Source organism: Benincasa hispida, chromosome 9 (genome assembly GCF_027475165.1).
Source record: "Benincasa hispida cultivar pf3 chromosome 9, pf3_genome.v1.1, whole genome shotgun sequence".
Lineage (NCBI taxonomy): Eukaryota > Viridiplantae > Streptophyta > Magnoliopsida > Cucurbitales > Cucurbitaceae > Benincasa > Benincasa hispida.
Window position 1 is genome coordinate 48,882,621 of NC_143486.1, and position 14,626 is coordinate 48,897,246.

General features: G+C 32.0%; 1 pseudogene; it reads left to right on the top strand.

Annotated features, from left to right (window-relative positions):
- The first annotated feature begins 943 nt into the window (after positions 1–943).
- LOC120086624 (putative long-chain-alcohol O-fatty-acyltransferase 5 pseudogene) lies at positions 944–2,172 on the top strand (annotated as a pseudogene).
- The last annotated feature ends 12,454 nt before the right edge of the window (positions 2,173–14,626 follow it).

The window sequence follows — 14,626 nt, forward strand, 5'->3', positions numbered from 1 at the left end:
TAGTTATTCAATTGATTATATCAAATCTAATTCATTATACCAAATTTATCGTCAAATGTTCGTGCTTGTTATAATTCATACACTTAATTTGAATCTTTATTAATTTGTTTTAGAGTATTAATTTTCTAGTCAACATCATTAGCCATACAATGAGTTATTGTCTATTATTGATATACTAGAATAGAAATGTATTCTGAATTTATTGATATACTACTAATACACTAATGTTATACTTGAAATTTAATTTAAAATGAATGTAATTGATCTCATATTGATACACCAATATTAGACTTGAAATGAGTGTTGATACACTACTGATACTCCAAAGGTATACTTGAAATGAATTTTTAATTAGCACTAATGTTATGTAATTGATAATTTATTATACCAAAATGAATATAAGTCAATTTTATAAATTATGTCTTAATGGTTAAGAAGCCTATGGTTTCAATCCTTCGTATTATAAAAATAAAAGCACATCTCATAATCTTCTAAAGTATTTGGTTATTTAGATCATCAAATATAATATTTGAAACTAGGAAAGAAAATACTTAAAAAGTAGCTTTTTATTTTCTTTTTTGTCATTGGCTATCAAATATCAAAAAATATTTTTTAAATGTGTTTTTTTCTCACTAAATTGTTGGTAAAAAAGTACTTTTAGATGGAAACAGTCCTCAAGTTGACAGAAATGTTGAGGTTTGGATTGAATGAAAATATAGATAATTGTTTATGTTTTTTAAACAGTTAACATTTTTATTTTTTATATTATATTTATATTAATAGCTTTTTATTGCTTATTTTGGATATTTGGTAGATTTTTTTTTACCTAATAATAGAAATGTCTATTTATTCCTTACATCAATAACAAAATAATAGAAATATAGAAAATTCGGTAGAAATATACACCATACAAAGTCACTTTTAAGTGTAAGTATAAATAAAAGTGAGAAAAACTTTTGGAAAGCAAAAAAGAAATACCAAAATTTGTTTCAAAGGAAGCTAAACCAAACCCTCCAATATGGATGGCGAAATCATTAGATTTATCAAGGTGTTGCTCATATGCATGGCATCTCTATTGTATTGCTATTCCATAGCTTCAAAACTTCCCAAAGGCAAACTCAGGCTCCTCTCCCTCCTCCCAATCTTCCCTCTCTTTGTCGTCCTCCCTCTCGACCTCTCCTACGTCGTCCTCACGAGCGGCATCACCATATTCGTCACTTGGCTTACGACCTTTAAGCTCCTTCAGTTCTCCTTCGATTTGGGTCCGCTAGCTTCCGACCCACCATTGTCATTCCCTCTTTTTGCCTCCATTGCTTTTTACCAACTAGAATCAAGGATATCAAAACAACCCCATCTGTTCAAAATCATAGAAAAGATTCAAATACACCTCAAGAACTTGACCAAGAACCACCACCCAAGTTGCCTCTAAACTTGCCAGCTAAAGTGGGGTTATTTGCATTATTGGTCTTCGGCAAGAGTTATGTTGATCTTGTCTCTCCCATTGTCAAGTTATGCTTCAATTGTGGAATATTGTATTTCTACTTAGACATGGTTATGAGTTTGTCCAATATTTTTGTTCGATCGAGCTTCGGTGTTGAAGTCAGACGATCATTCGATGAGCCGTATCTCGCAACGTCATTGCAAAATTTTTGGGGCCGAAGGTGGAATCGATTGGTATCAGAAACTTTACACAACACGATCTATAAACCAGTTCGTTATGACGTCGGGAGCCCACGATGGATGGCAGTGTTTGTCGTGTTTGTAGTGTCGGGGTTGATGCATGAGCTTTTGTTCTACTACGTCATCAGAGTTGTCCCAACGTGGGAAGTCACATGGTTCTTTATTGTTCATGGAGTGTGTGTGGCTGCGGAGATTGAATTGAAGAGTGCATTGGGAAAAAAATGGCATTTCCATGGAGCAGTGACTGGACCGCTCACGATGGCGTTTATGGGGGTCACCGCTCATTGGTTGTTCTTTCCACAACTATTGAGGATGAAATACTCTCCATTATGGTAAGTGTGATAGAAAAATTTCTAGTATTCTGGTAGTATGCATTAAATCTCACATCATTAATGATGCCGACGTGGCTCATAAATAAAGGCAGCTTATGTTCTCCGTTCTTGTAGTTGAATGTAGAGTTTGAATGAAAATTTGGGTGAAATATTGTTCTCTCTTCTTGTTTTGCAACTTCAACGAATCACGAGTTTCACCCTTTCAACCATTCATCGACTTATTAATTGCAAGCTTTAGGAAAAAGAAAGTTGGATTGATCAGAATCTTTCGAACATTTGGGTAAGAATATGTGATGGAATAATACAATTTCGTTTTTAGTTTTTTTTTTTTTTTTTTTTTTTTTTTTTTTTTTTTTTTTATAACTTATAATAAAGAATATTTTTTAGGACGTATTATATATGTGTGTTTGGAAAATTACATTTTTGGTTCTATGAGAAAATAGTTTTACGTGAAACATTTTCTTAATAGTAATTTTAAAATAAGTATCATATTACAAAAAGTTATAGCGTTAAATTACTAAAATCCTGTTTGGTAATTATTTTGTTTTTGTTTTTGTTTTTTAAAATTAAGCCTATAGACACTACTTTAACCACCAAATTTTATTCTTTGTCATCTACTTTTTACCAATGGTTTAAAAAACCAAACCAAATTTTGAAACTAAAAAAAGTAGCTTTTAAAAATTTGTTTCTATTTTTAGAATTTAACTAAGAATTCAACCATTTTACTTAAGAAAAATGCAAATCCTCGTAAGAAATGGGAAGAAAATAGGCTTAATTTTTAAAAACTAAAAATAAAAAACAGAATAGTTACTAAACAGAGCATTAAACTTTCAAATTAATTTGTGTTTATTTAGTTCTCAACTTAAGAAAATGTCAATTAAGTTATCTTTGATATGAGTTTAGATTTGTAAATCTTCAATTTTGTGTATAAAAGGTCATTGACATATTAAACTTAAAATTTACAAACCTACTAAACACGTATATGAAATTCAAGGCTTTTACTATCCATATAAATTCAATTTTAATGTCTCACAAGCCAGTGAACTTTTGAATTTTTTAAATATGTCAAAATACCATTAGATAAAAGGAAAATTATATCAAATGGTAAAACTGCTGAAAATATTTACAAAATATAACAAAATTTTGAAACTATGAATGATAGACGTTGATAGACATAGATAGACTTCTATCCGTGTCTAACAATATCACTTATAGACACTTATAGTAGCGTCTATTATTGATTATTCTAAAATTTTACTATATTTTTTTAGATATTTTGATTATTTTTTTATATTTAAAAACAACCTTAGATAAAAAATCAATTTAAAAACTGGCAGTGTAGTCATAAATATGTCATAAATTCAATTCGACAAAAAATCGTCAAGTGTAAATACTTATTACATAAAATTTAAAAGTAAAAAAATCTATATATTTTAGACATAAACTTAAATGTTTAATTACTAAGCTGGTAATTTATTCAAAAGTTAATCATTATCTTTTAAAAGGTATTATTATTTTGTTGGTGCTTTTTTCAACCATGTTTTTTAACAATAATTTTCAACTATTCTTAAAACTTCAAAAGATAATTCATTATCGCTAAAATTGATTTTTTGGTAGTTTTCTCGAATATCATATTTTTTTATTTCATACTCTCAAAGTACTAGAATTTTTTTTACTTTATCCAATTGTATCTCCTATTTTAGGGAACTTAGATTTGGTAAAACTACGAATTTAGTCGCTAAATAAATTTATTAAATTGTGATATGGCATATCAACCCACATAAATATTAGTAACTCAAAACATAATATCTTTACATCATTAGCCTCAATTACTTCTTCCTATGCAGGAGTGGTTGGTTGGAAAATTAACTTCCCAACATGGATATTTTTAATACTGTCTTGGAAGGAGGTGTCATTGGTTGTTGGTTGTTGGTAGTCTTTAATTCTGAGTATTTATTCAATTATTAGGTGAAAAAAAGGAAAGAAAATATTAATTACATCTGTGAATATTTGCACTTGTATCATTTAAAACTCCATTGAATAATTACATCAATTTAATTCACCATAAAATTTATAGAACTAAACTTATTTTCTTAAATATTATCATACCCACATTAATATTAGTAAATTTTACTTTATCTACGACTAGGGTTAGCTAACCTTTTAATAAGGGAATGAATTTAGACTCTCAATGAGATCATTTATAAAATAAAGGATGATCAGAAGACTTGTAACTATTACTATTATAAAAAAGTCGATACTGTCCATTTTTTGTTCTTACATTTATTCTAATATTAATTTGATCTCCGTATTTAAAAGAGTTGTACGCGTGTGAAAATTATGTATCAATGGGTATAAAACATAATGCTGATGAACGGTTTTTGTTGATTCACAATTTTAATTTATATAATTATTAAAACCCCATCTAATAATTAATTGGTTTTTTATTTTTGGTTTTTAACTTTTAAAATTAAACTTATAAATACCTCTTCCACTTCTAAGTTTCTTTGTTTTGTTATCTACTTTAATTTCTACCATTTTTTTAAAACAAACCAAGTAAAGTTTTGAAATAATAATAATAATAATAATAAAGTAGTTTTTATTTTTTATTTTTAAATTTTACTTAAGGATTCATCTTTTTTACTTAAGATCAAAATTATATGAAACAAAAACCTTAGGCCCCGTTAGATAATCATTTGGTTTTTTATTTTTATTTTTTGAAAAATACGCACCACCTCCAAATTTCTTCATTTATTATCTACTTATTTACTATGGTTTAAACAACCAAGCAACATTTTGAAAGCTAGTAAAAATAACTTTTAAAAATTCATTTTTGTTTTTGGAATTTAGTTAAGAATTCAACTATTTATATTTAAGAGATGCAAATCATAGTAAGAAGAGGGAAGGAAATAGACTTAATTTAAAAAAAAAAAACGAAATAGTTAACCAATGAATCTTAATTTTAAAAAAATAAAATGAAATAGCTATAAAATTTCGTTTTTTTTTTTTTTTAATTGCAAGTGATATCGTATTTGGTACACAATAAATGAAGGGATAGAAATATTCATTCCCCAAAAATGTTATGGTGGCCAACGGGGCAGCTTTTATTTTGTAAAAGATATGAAGCGAACAGAAACTAGCTAAGCATAGAATTCAATGAGACCAACTTTGGAAATATGGTGAAAATTTATGTTGGATAATTATTTCGTTTTTCGTTTTTTATTTTTTAAATTAAATATGTTTTCTTTTCATTTTTTTTATCATGATTGGCATATTTCTTAAGTTCTATGATTAAATTCTTAACCAAATTCTAAAAATATAATCAAATTTTTAAAAGTCATTTTTTAATTTTCAAAATTTAGTTTGGTTTTTAAACCATTGGTAAAAAATAAATAACAAATGAAAAAATTTAGTGGTAAAAGTAGTGTTTATGGATTTAATTTTTAAAAATAAAAAAAACATAATAGATAATAATTTGTTTTTTAACTATTAAAATATCAAACTAGTTTTTAGAATTATAATAGTTTATTCAAATGTCCAATTGCAAGTTATCACGTGATAATTTTTTTTTTTAAAAAAAATATATATATATTTTATATTTTCTTCCATGAAATTGATGTGCAGCACCCTAAATGTTACTTTATAAATTGCTTTAAAAACTGATTTTAGTTTTCCGAAATCGATTCCACTATCCGTTAGCAAATTCATCTTTTTATTTTATTTATTTATTATTTCTAGAAAAAATTTAAAAATAAAAATTTTGAAAAATGTTCAAATCCTGGTTTATTTAAATAAGTTAAAATATTTATTATTTATATTATATTCACAATTGTAATATTCTGTTACTTAGTTTGTATAATTCATAATTTTTTTTTATCAAATAATAGCAATATTGATTAGATTCTTATGTCAATGTCGAACTTATGAAAATATCAACATGTCTAAATAAAATTTATTACTATAACTCCATCCACTTTATTTTATGTATTATTATTATAATAATGATTGTTGTAATAATAATAATGACCGTTGTAATAATAATGATTGTTGTTATTAATATGCTTAAAACACACAAAAAAAAAAAAAAAACATACATACATATAGTATGTATATTAATAATGATTGTTGTTTTTAATAATGCTACTAACACCTAAAAATAAAAACGAACATACAATATGTGTGTTATTATTATAAATATTACAAAAGAGGTGCAATTTAGATACCGATTCTTAGTGTCCAAAGACTAAGTGTCACTTCTTCATTATCTCATGTATTGTCCATGTGTCTCAAAATTACAAAATATTAGTGGAGATGTAATTCACCTCCTATTTGCCATATTGGCTATGAATGATGGCATTTGGTGGATTTTGTAAAGACACACATATTGGTGAGCAATTCAAAAAGATTGGAGAAGGTGGAGAATTTGAAGAAATTTTCATACTTTTACTTTTATTATGTTATATTTTGTTATTTATTTATTTTATATATTATTATATTATATTTTCTCCATATCCATTTCTCATTGTGCATCGTTGTGCTCCTAAATTTTACAATAAGTTATCAGCACGAGCTTCTTTCATTTCCCTCGCTGAAGGTAGGTTATAAAGAAACCTGGATTATTTTCATATATTGCATGATTAGAAAATGAGCAAAGATGAAGATTTAATGTAAAATGAGCAAAGACGAAGATTTATGTATTGCAGACATTACAACTACACAAATAATACTTACAAGTAAAAAAATACTTTTCCAAATTGACAATGCTGAAAGTGTAAGAAAATACTTTTCCAAATTGACAATGTTGAAAGCAAAAATATTACAATATCAGTTTCTGCAAACTTGATTGAAGGATTTGAAAAAGTAAATATTATTTTACCTAGAGAAATAAAATTTAAAATGGACAATGCATTGTTGTCTAGTCAATTAAAGATCAATCTACTAAGTTTTAAAGATATATGTTGCACTGATTATCATATTAAGGTTGATAGGAAGAATAAGATAGAGTATCTTTATACCGTATCTACTATCTCAAGTAAAAAATATATATTGAAAAAGTTGCATGCCTAATCTTCTAGATTATATTATACTCATATATGAGTAATTGAAACATATGCAACAATGAACCTGAAGTTCATGAATCCAGTCATATTTTCTATTAGGCATAATCGAATGGGTCATCCAATGTCTATAATGATGAGAAGAATTATTGAGAATTCAAATGAACATCCATTCTATGAATTATCATGTGATGTTTGCTCTCAAGGCAAATTAATATTTAGACCATCACTAGCTAAAGTGAGAATGGAATCACCTGCATTTTTAGAAAGAATTCATGGTGATATATGTAGACTTATTAACCCACCAAGTGGATCATTTAGATATTTTATGGTATTAATAGATGCATCTAGAAAATGGTCACATATGTATTTATTATCAAGTTGAAACTTTGTATTTGCAAGATTACTTGCTCAAATAATTAAGTTAGGAGCACAATTTTCTAATTATACAAGTAAGATAATTCGTCTTGATAATAATGCTAGTGAATTACTTCCCAAGCTTTTAATAATTATTGTATATCAATTAGGATAAGTGTCGAACATCTTGTAGCTCATGTTCACACATAAAATGGTTTAGCAGAATCATTTATAAAATGTTTGCAATTAATTGCTAGACAATTTTCTAATTTTAGGCCAATAGCTTACCATAAGTACTTGCTATTACAATTAGCTTATGTTTATAAGCCAAATATTTTCCATCTGAGAATTTTTTAATATGTAGTATATGTTCCAACTACTTCACCACAACATACTAAGATGGATCCTCAAAGGGGATAGGAATATATGTTGGATATGATTCCCTATCAATTATTAAATATCTTGAACCGTTGATGGGTGGTTTATTTACTGCATGATTTGCAAATTGTCATTTTAATGAAACAAATTTTCCAACAATACGGGGAGGAGTTATGAAGTTGGAAAAAGAAATTACATGAAATTCATCATTATTGTCTAAAGTTCAGAAGATAGTTTATTTGCAAAATATAGCAAATCAATTTCCATATGCATTTGTAGATGTTAAGAAAGTAACTAAATCATATACACTAAATAAAAATGTTCCATTGAAAATTGAGATCCTAACACAGCAAGATGTCGAAGACAATAGACGAGAGAGACAAGTCGAATCTTTGTGAAGAATCAACACGATTTAAATAGAGACGAGCAGACATTTTAAAACCCACAATAATGGGACATCAATCAAAGGGTATGGAATCCAACAGTTGCCCACATCTCTCAATACATCATAACTGACATTAATGACTATAATGGTAGCTTGCAAAATCTAAGAGCCACCCTCAAGGATTCAAATGTAACGACATCTAGGGATTTGGTGAACATGTCTGCAATTTGTTAATTTATTCTAGTATGTTTAAGAGAAATGATTTTTTTTCCAACCAATTCGTGGATAAAATGATGTCTAATTTCGATGTGCTTTGTTTGACAATGTTGCAATGGATTCTTTGAAATGTTTATGACGCTCATGTTGTCGCAATACAAGGTCATAACATCTTGGAACACATTATGGTCATAACATGTGGTTGGGGTGGCAATCCACATCTTCGTAGGTGGTCAGGCTTGCCTGCTCAATGTCTTTAAGGACATTGCTCCTTCCTTATAGATCCTAGGGCTTCTGAATTACTGGGCAGTGTTCCAGGTGTTTGACTCCTTAGCTCAGAGGCCAACAGGCCCACTTGGATCTTCAGATTCCTTATAAAGGGCATTTGTGCTTGCATTACTGCATCATTCTTATCCATATATTTCTTCATCAGCATCTCTAGCGAGCCTCCCGAGGTGTTAGATGATGATGATGGTTGCTGATTATGCAGTCTTGATTACCTCTGATTGTGGTGAAACGAAGGATTTCCTCTACTGCCCCCTTGATGGTTCGTTGGCCCCCCTAGGTTGGGATTGCCACCCCAACCGAAGTTAGGATGGTTCCTCCAGCCCGGATTGTAGGTGTTGCTGAAGGGGTTGCTCTGGATAGCACACACTTGCTGAAGATTCAATGAGCATCCATCAGCTCCGTGAACCCCTCCACAGTTGATGCAATTGATTGCGGCCACTTGAGCCGGCGCAGCGGGTTGCGCTGATTGTGGAGCAATGGTTCCTTGATTAATTGCCATTGATTGGAGGATCAAGGTCACCGTGGCCATCTGGGCGGCCAACGTGGTCATTGTCTCTGCAAGGACAATGGCTGTTTCAGTTTTTCTTCTATCGGCACCTCAGCCTCTATATCCATCATCTATCCAGTCATCCATATTCCACGGATGCGGTCGAGGATGACTTTGGCCTCTATGTATGTCTTGTCCATAAAACCTCCTGCCGCAGAGGCGTCAGCAACAACCTGCATTGCTCTGTTCAGGCCATTATAGAATGTTTCTATCAAGATGCAATCAGGAATCCCGATATGCGGACAGTTTTTCACCAATCTTCTGAATCACACCCAGGCGGTGCTCAGGGTCTATTTTTTCTTCTGTTCAAAGTTCAACACATCGTCTTCTTACGTTGACGGCAGGTGAGAAGAGCTTCTTCATGAACCACTCCACCAACTGCTCCCATGAAGTGATCTCATTGGGCTCCAATGAATAAGCCCACCTCTTAGCATCGTCCCTCAAGGTGTAAGGGAACATATACAATCTTATATTTTCTGGGGTGACACCAGGTAGGGAGAAAGTTCCATACATTTCGACAAAACTGGTCAGGTGGGCATGTGGGTCTTCACCTTGCAGACCCTCAAATTGTCTGGCGTTTTGAATCATTTGCAACATGACCGGCTTGATCTCAAAGCGCGCATTCTCCTCCACATTCGTCCTCGAGATTCTAGGCAAAAAATCATACAGGTTGGGTGCTGCATAATTATGCATTGGGATGTTGCGATCGGCCGCTAGGAAGACAGGATCCTGAGCCGGTCGAACAAACCTTGGGTTTACCACTGGCACCGCGTTATCGTTATTTTCCGCCATGCTGGCTGCCTTCTTTTGCCGAATTCTATTCTGACGTACCCTTGCGTGGAAAGTTCGCTCGATCTCAGGGTCAGCTACGAATTCTGGTTCAGTACCAAGATTCATAAACCTTCAGGCTGCTCTCCACGTTGAACAGCCAGTACAATGAGATATGTCTTGCAAAATACCAAAAACACAATCAAACAATAAACTGTTAACCATAGTCCCTAGCAACGACGCCGTAAACTTGTAACGTGTTTGGATGGATGATATAAATTGCTCACAATGATGCGATACTACGTCTAATTATGTGTTAATTATGGATGTTCATTTAGTATGTCATGCGTTGTCACAAGTTTCCTTACAATGGAACCAAGTGTAATTCCACCGCAAGTTTCTCAGTGTGATCCGAGGTCGAACACGGGGACTGGTTTAGGTTATTGTGGTATGTTCATGATCATACAACCAGGTTTTCAATCTTTAAAAGTGTGTTTGTACAATTATATAAATTGCAATAAAATAAAGGAAAGTAGTAAAGATGCGATAAAAACATAAAAAGACAGTAAACCTAAACTAGATGATACAAGATACAGACTACATGTACAAGATGTTGGGATTAAGGCTGGCTGTGAAAGTTATGCAAAGACATGGGATGCAGCGACTAAGTCTTATGAACAGAATAGAAAGAGAAAGACAAATAAGATAAACAACGCAAGTTCTTAATTCGATTGAAGGTACAAATACTGTTCCGCTCTTCTCTTGGTGTACACCTCTCAGTTATCGGCCGCGCTCCCACATGTCTGTGGTGAAACAGAGACTAACGTAATGAACGCAAGGTTGCTTCCATGTCTGGAAGTACTACTCACTTTAGTTAACGCATTCTCTTGATCTTCTCTCGATAAATCAGAATGACACCTTCACTTCTACTCTCACAGGTGAAGATGCCGCCTAGCATGCTTTAGTTAAACGTATTTTATATCTTTAATACATATTAAGTTCTTAGTGATTCATATTGCTCATCAGAGAATTAAGAAGATATCATGGAGAAAGTGATTGGTGGGTGAACGGAAATAGACAAAAAATGGTAAATGGAATTTATTGAAACATTTAATATTTCTACTAAGCGTTTGATACATTGTATGTGAATGAAAAGATAAAGAAAACATGAATTACACAATGAAAGAGAGATAGAACAGATACAAATAGTGCCAATGTCTTGTCATAGATTCGATGGAGATCTGCTTCCCAAATAGGATGGATTTGATGGTAGGAAGAGCTTCTCTCTCAGGTTTGCTCTACCGGTAGCAGGGATCTTTGCACAGAGCTTCCGATAGGGTGTTTGGCAGGTTGGATCTGAGATTCACCTCTCGGCCTTATCTCATCTTCTTCTCGGATTTCGTCTCTTAAATACTCAGCTCAGCTTTCTCTACAATCTAGCAACACTTAGCCTCGAATCAAGTAGCATATTTTTCTCTGAAATCAATGGGGTATTTATAGGTGCAGATCTTTGACTCCGGCTTTGTGGTCCCCACGAATGGTCATGGTAATTCCGAAGATGGAGGGATATTATTCCTTGTGTTATGCAATCAGACCGTCAATTCTGCACAACCGTTAGTTGTACACGTGTCTCAATCCTCCGCTCTTGCGTTGCTCAGCTGCATCTTTTGATCATAGGTTCGCATGCGGTGTTTGTTTTTATTACCGCATGCGGTTGAAACACAGCTCTCGGATTAACTTCGCATTGTGCCACCATTGTGGTATTTGTTTCTTCATTTTTAATTGACAGACAAAATGTGATAAAGATGCGTTGATTAGTCTCTCGTGAGCCTTGAGTGCAAACGGTGACTTGGTCTCCTGCAAAACAGAGTAAAGTTCGGCTTGTCTTGCATCTTTTTTATGTTAGTGGGTGTAATCGCAAACATTTATAATTATTGCAATACTAGGCTAATTTTCAAACAATTGGCGCATGATTACTAACTTTTGGCCGCAATATCTAGATAAGGTGGCATAAATAACTTGTATTTTTACAAGTTATCAGCAACTAGCCTGGCTTTATTTCTAATCACTACTCCATTTTCATAAGATTTAATTTTGAACACCCACTTAGTGCCAATGACATTTACATTCTCTAGGCATGGAACAAGAGTCCAACTGGTTTCTAGCAAACTATTCAAGTTCTTCCTGCATGGCATTGATCTAGAACTCATCTTTCAAGGCTTCATCACATTCTTGGGTTCCATTAGTGATGTAGACTACACATTCCTAATCATTTTCAAGTAGTCAACTCGATCCTTCTTTCAAGTTATAATTCTTGAATTCAGGTTCCCAATTATGTTATTAAAAGGATGAGCCTTTCATATTCTAATAGAAGGAGCAGGTTTATCACTGTTGTCTAACTCATCATTCTCTATAGTTGCAGGTGACTGAATGTCACTAACAATGTCAAGAGCATCAGTAGAGTCACCATGACTAGATTATTCCGAGTTTTCACCTTTAACTAATTTTTCTTTATTAGGAAATATCTAGTCTTCATCATCATCATTACTTTCTAAAGTTGGTCTTAAGTCATTTACTACAACAGTTTGTGTTCGTTTATTAAAAAACCCTGTAGGATCTGCTACTTGATGAGTACCCAAGGAAAATCCCCCCATCTGATTTGGAGTTCCATTTCCTTCTATTTTCATGATCAGTTAGGATATACCTTGAAGGAAATTTTCAGAAAAAATCATTTGTGTAGAAGAAAAGATCGTTCCAAATTCAATTTTTATTGAACATAAGTTTTTACAGTAAAACAACAAGCAGATATGTGTTTACTTAAAATTACAGCATGCTTAAAAAAAAATACAAAGGGTTTCAGAAACCCTTACCTTTGAAGAACTCTTTCTCCAGGGAATCTCTTGTACAAGCCACGAATGGAACTCCTTCCTCGTGGATCTCCTTCTTCACGCACAAACACCATCAGCCGAGAATCCTCTATATTCTCTTTGGGATTAAAGGATTCAAGCAAGAGTTGTGGGCTTTGTTTGAATCCTCGAAAGAGGGAAGGAGATGGAGAGGTTGAGAATGATGTTTCTACAAAGAACTTTTCTCTCAGAGAGAATACACTTTGTCTCTTTGTTAATTTGAGGAAGAAGATGATCATTTCAACTTCTTTAATCACTTTTCTTGAGAGAATGTAGGAAGGGAGTTATAACTCCTTCCCTTTTTATTAATTTCAAATAAATTAATAAAATAAAATATACATATATAATAACTACTTTATTATATATATACACTATATGTTACATCAAATATAACATATAGCCTATCATTTTATATTGCATCAAATACAATATAAACTATAAATTTTATTCTCTCTCAACTATACATGATATTTAATATCAATCATATTTATATTAAATCCATTTATATGAATCTCATCCATATTAAATGATATTTGGATCATATCCAAATATTTTATTCCTCTCAATATAAATCATATTTATATTTAGTTACATGAATTTTATTCATATAATTGGTATTTGAATCATATTCAAATTCCTCTCATATATAATGTGTCAAATACATTATAATTAATTATATCATATATAATTAATTCCCTCAATTAACTTGAACACTTCAAATTAATCCAAAGATTAAATCCTCGTTGAGCTACAGTGGGAACCTCATGGACCTGTAGGTTGAAGCTCCAACGATACTCGGATAATTAATTAAACTCTTTAATTAAATTAACCAACATCCGTTAATTGCCGGTCACTCCACTAAAAACCGACAGTTGTACTCTTCGCACTACAGATAAATTTCTATGTCCATTGGATATAACCAATCAATAGTGCGATGATCCTTCACAAATGGCTCGTAAGTATAGTTGGGCCAAAATACCGTTTTGCCCCTGTAGTTACATCTAACTCCTCAAGTACCACTGATGCCTATAATGAACAATAAGTCATAGTTTCACTATGACCAAGTCCTTCTTGGGCAAAGAGAGAGTGTGGCCACTATGTTCAAGACTCGGAATCAGCCTTTAAGGGAGCAATCTATCTACTTGCCCTTGTATTAGGGAAGAAGTGAATTTCATCTTGTGTAGCTGAGTTCCCAGCTCCCCAGTCAGACGAATCCTCAAAATGGTAGGATTGTTGAGTTGGAAATTTGGCCACTCTCACACATACAAATCAAAGGACCGCCTTGATGAGTAGGAGTTGACAACTCACTCAGGATTCAGGTCATGTCATCTATGGTCGTCCTAGTGTAATGTAATTCTCTATTATTAACGGCATTATATAAAGAGACTAATCATTTCATGGTCCGGTCTTATATAAAATATTTGTATAGGATACCTCCACTTACATGTCTCCACATGAATGATTAGGATCAGATCATTTATAGCATTTTACAATACTTGTAACACGTACAAAGCGGGTCGTTTTCGTAATGTCACCAAGATAAGGTACCCAGCCTTATCCATTTACTACAGACCATTTAGGTTATTATTTAAACAAGATCCACTTGTATGTCTCTACATATTTGTTTAAATTACATGAAATAACCTCGGATCTTAGTTTATTGGATTGAGTTTATGCTAATAAAATAACACTGATTTTATTAACAACAATGT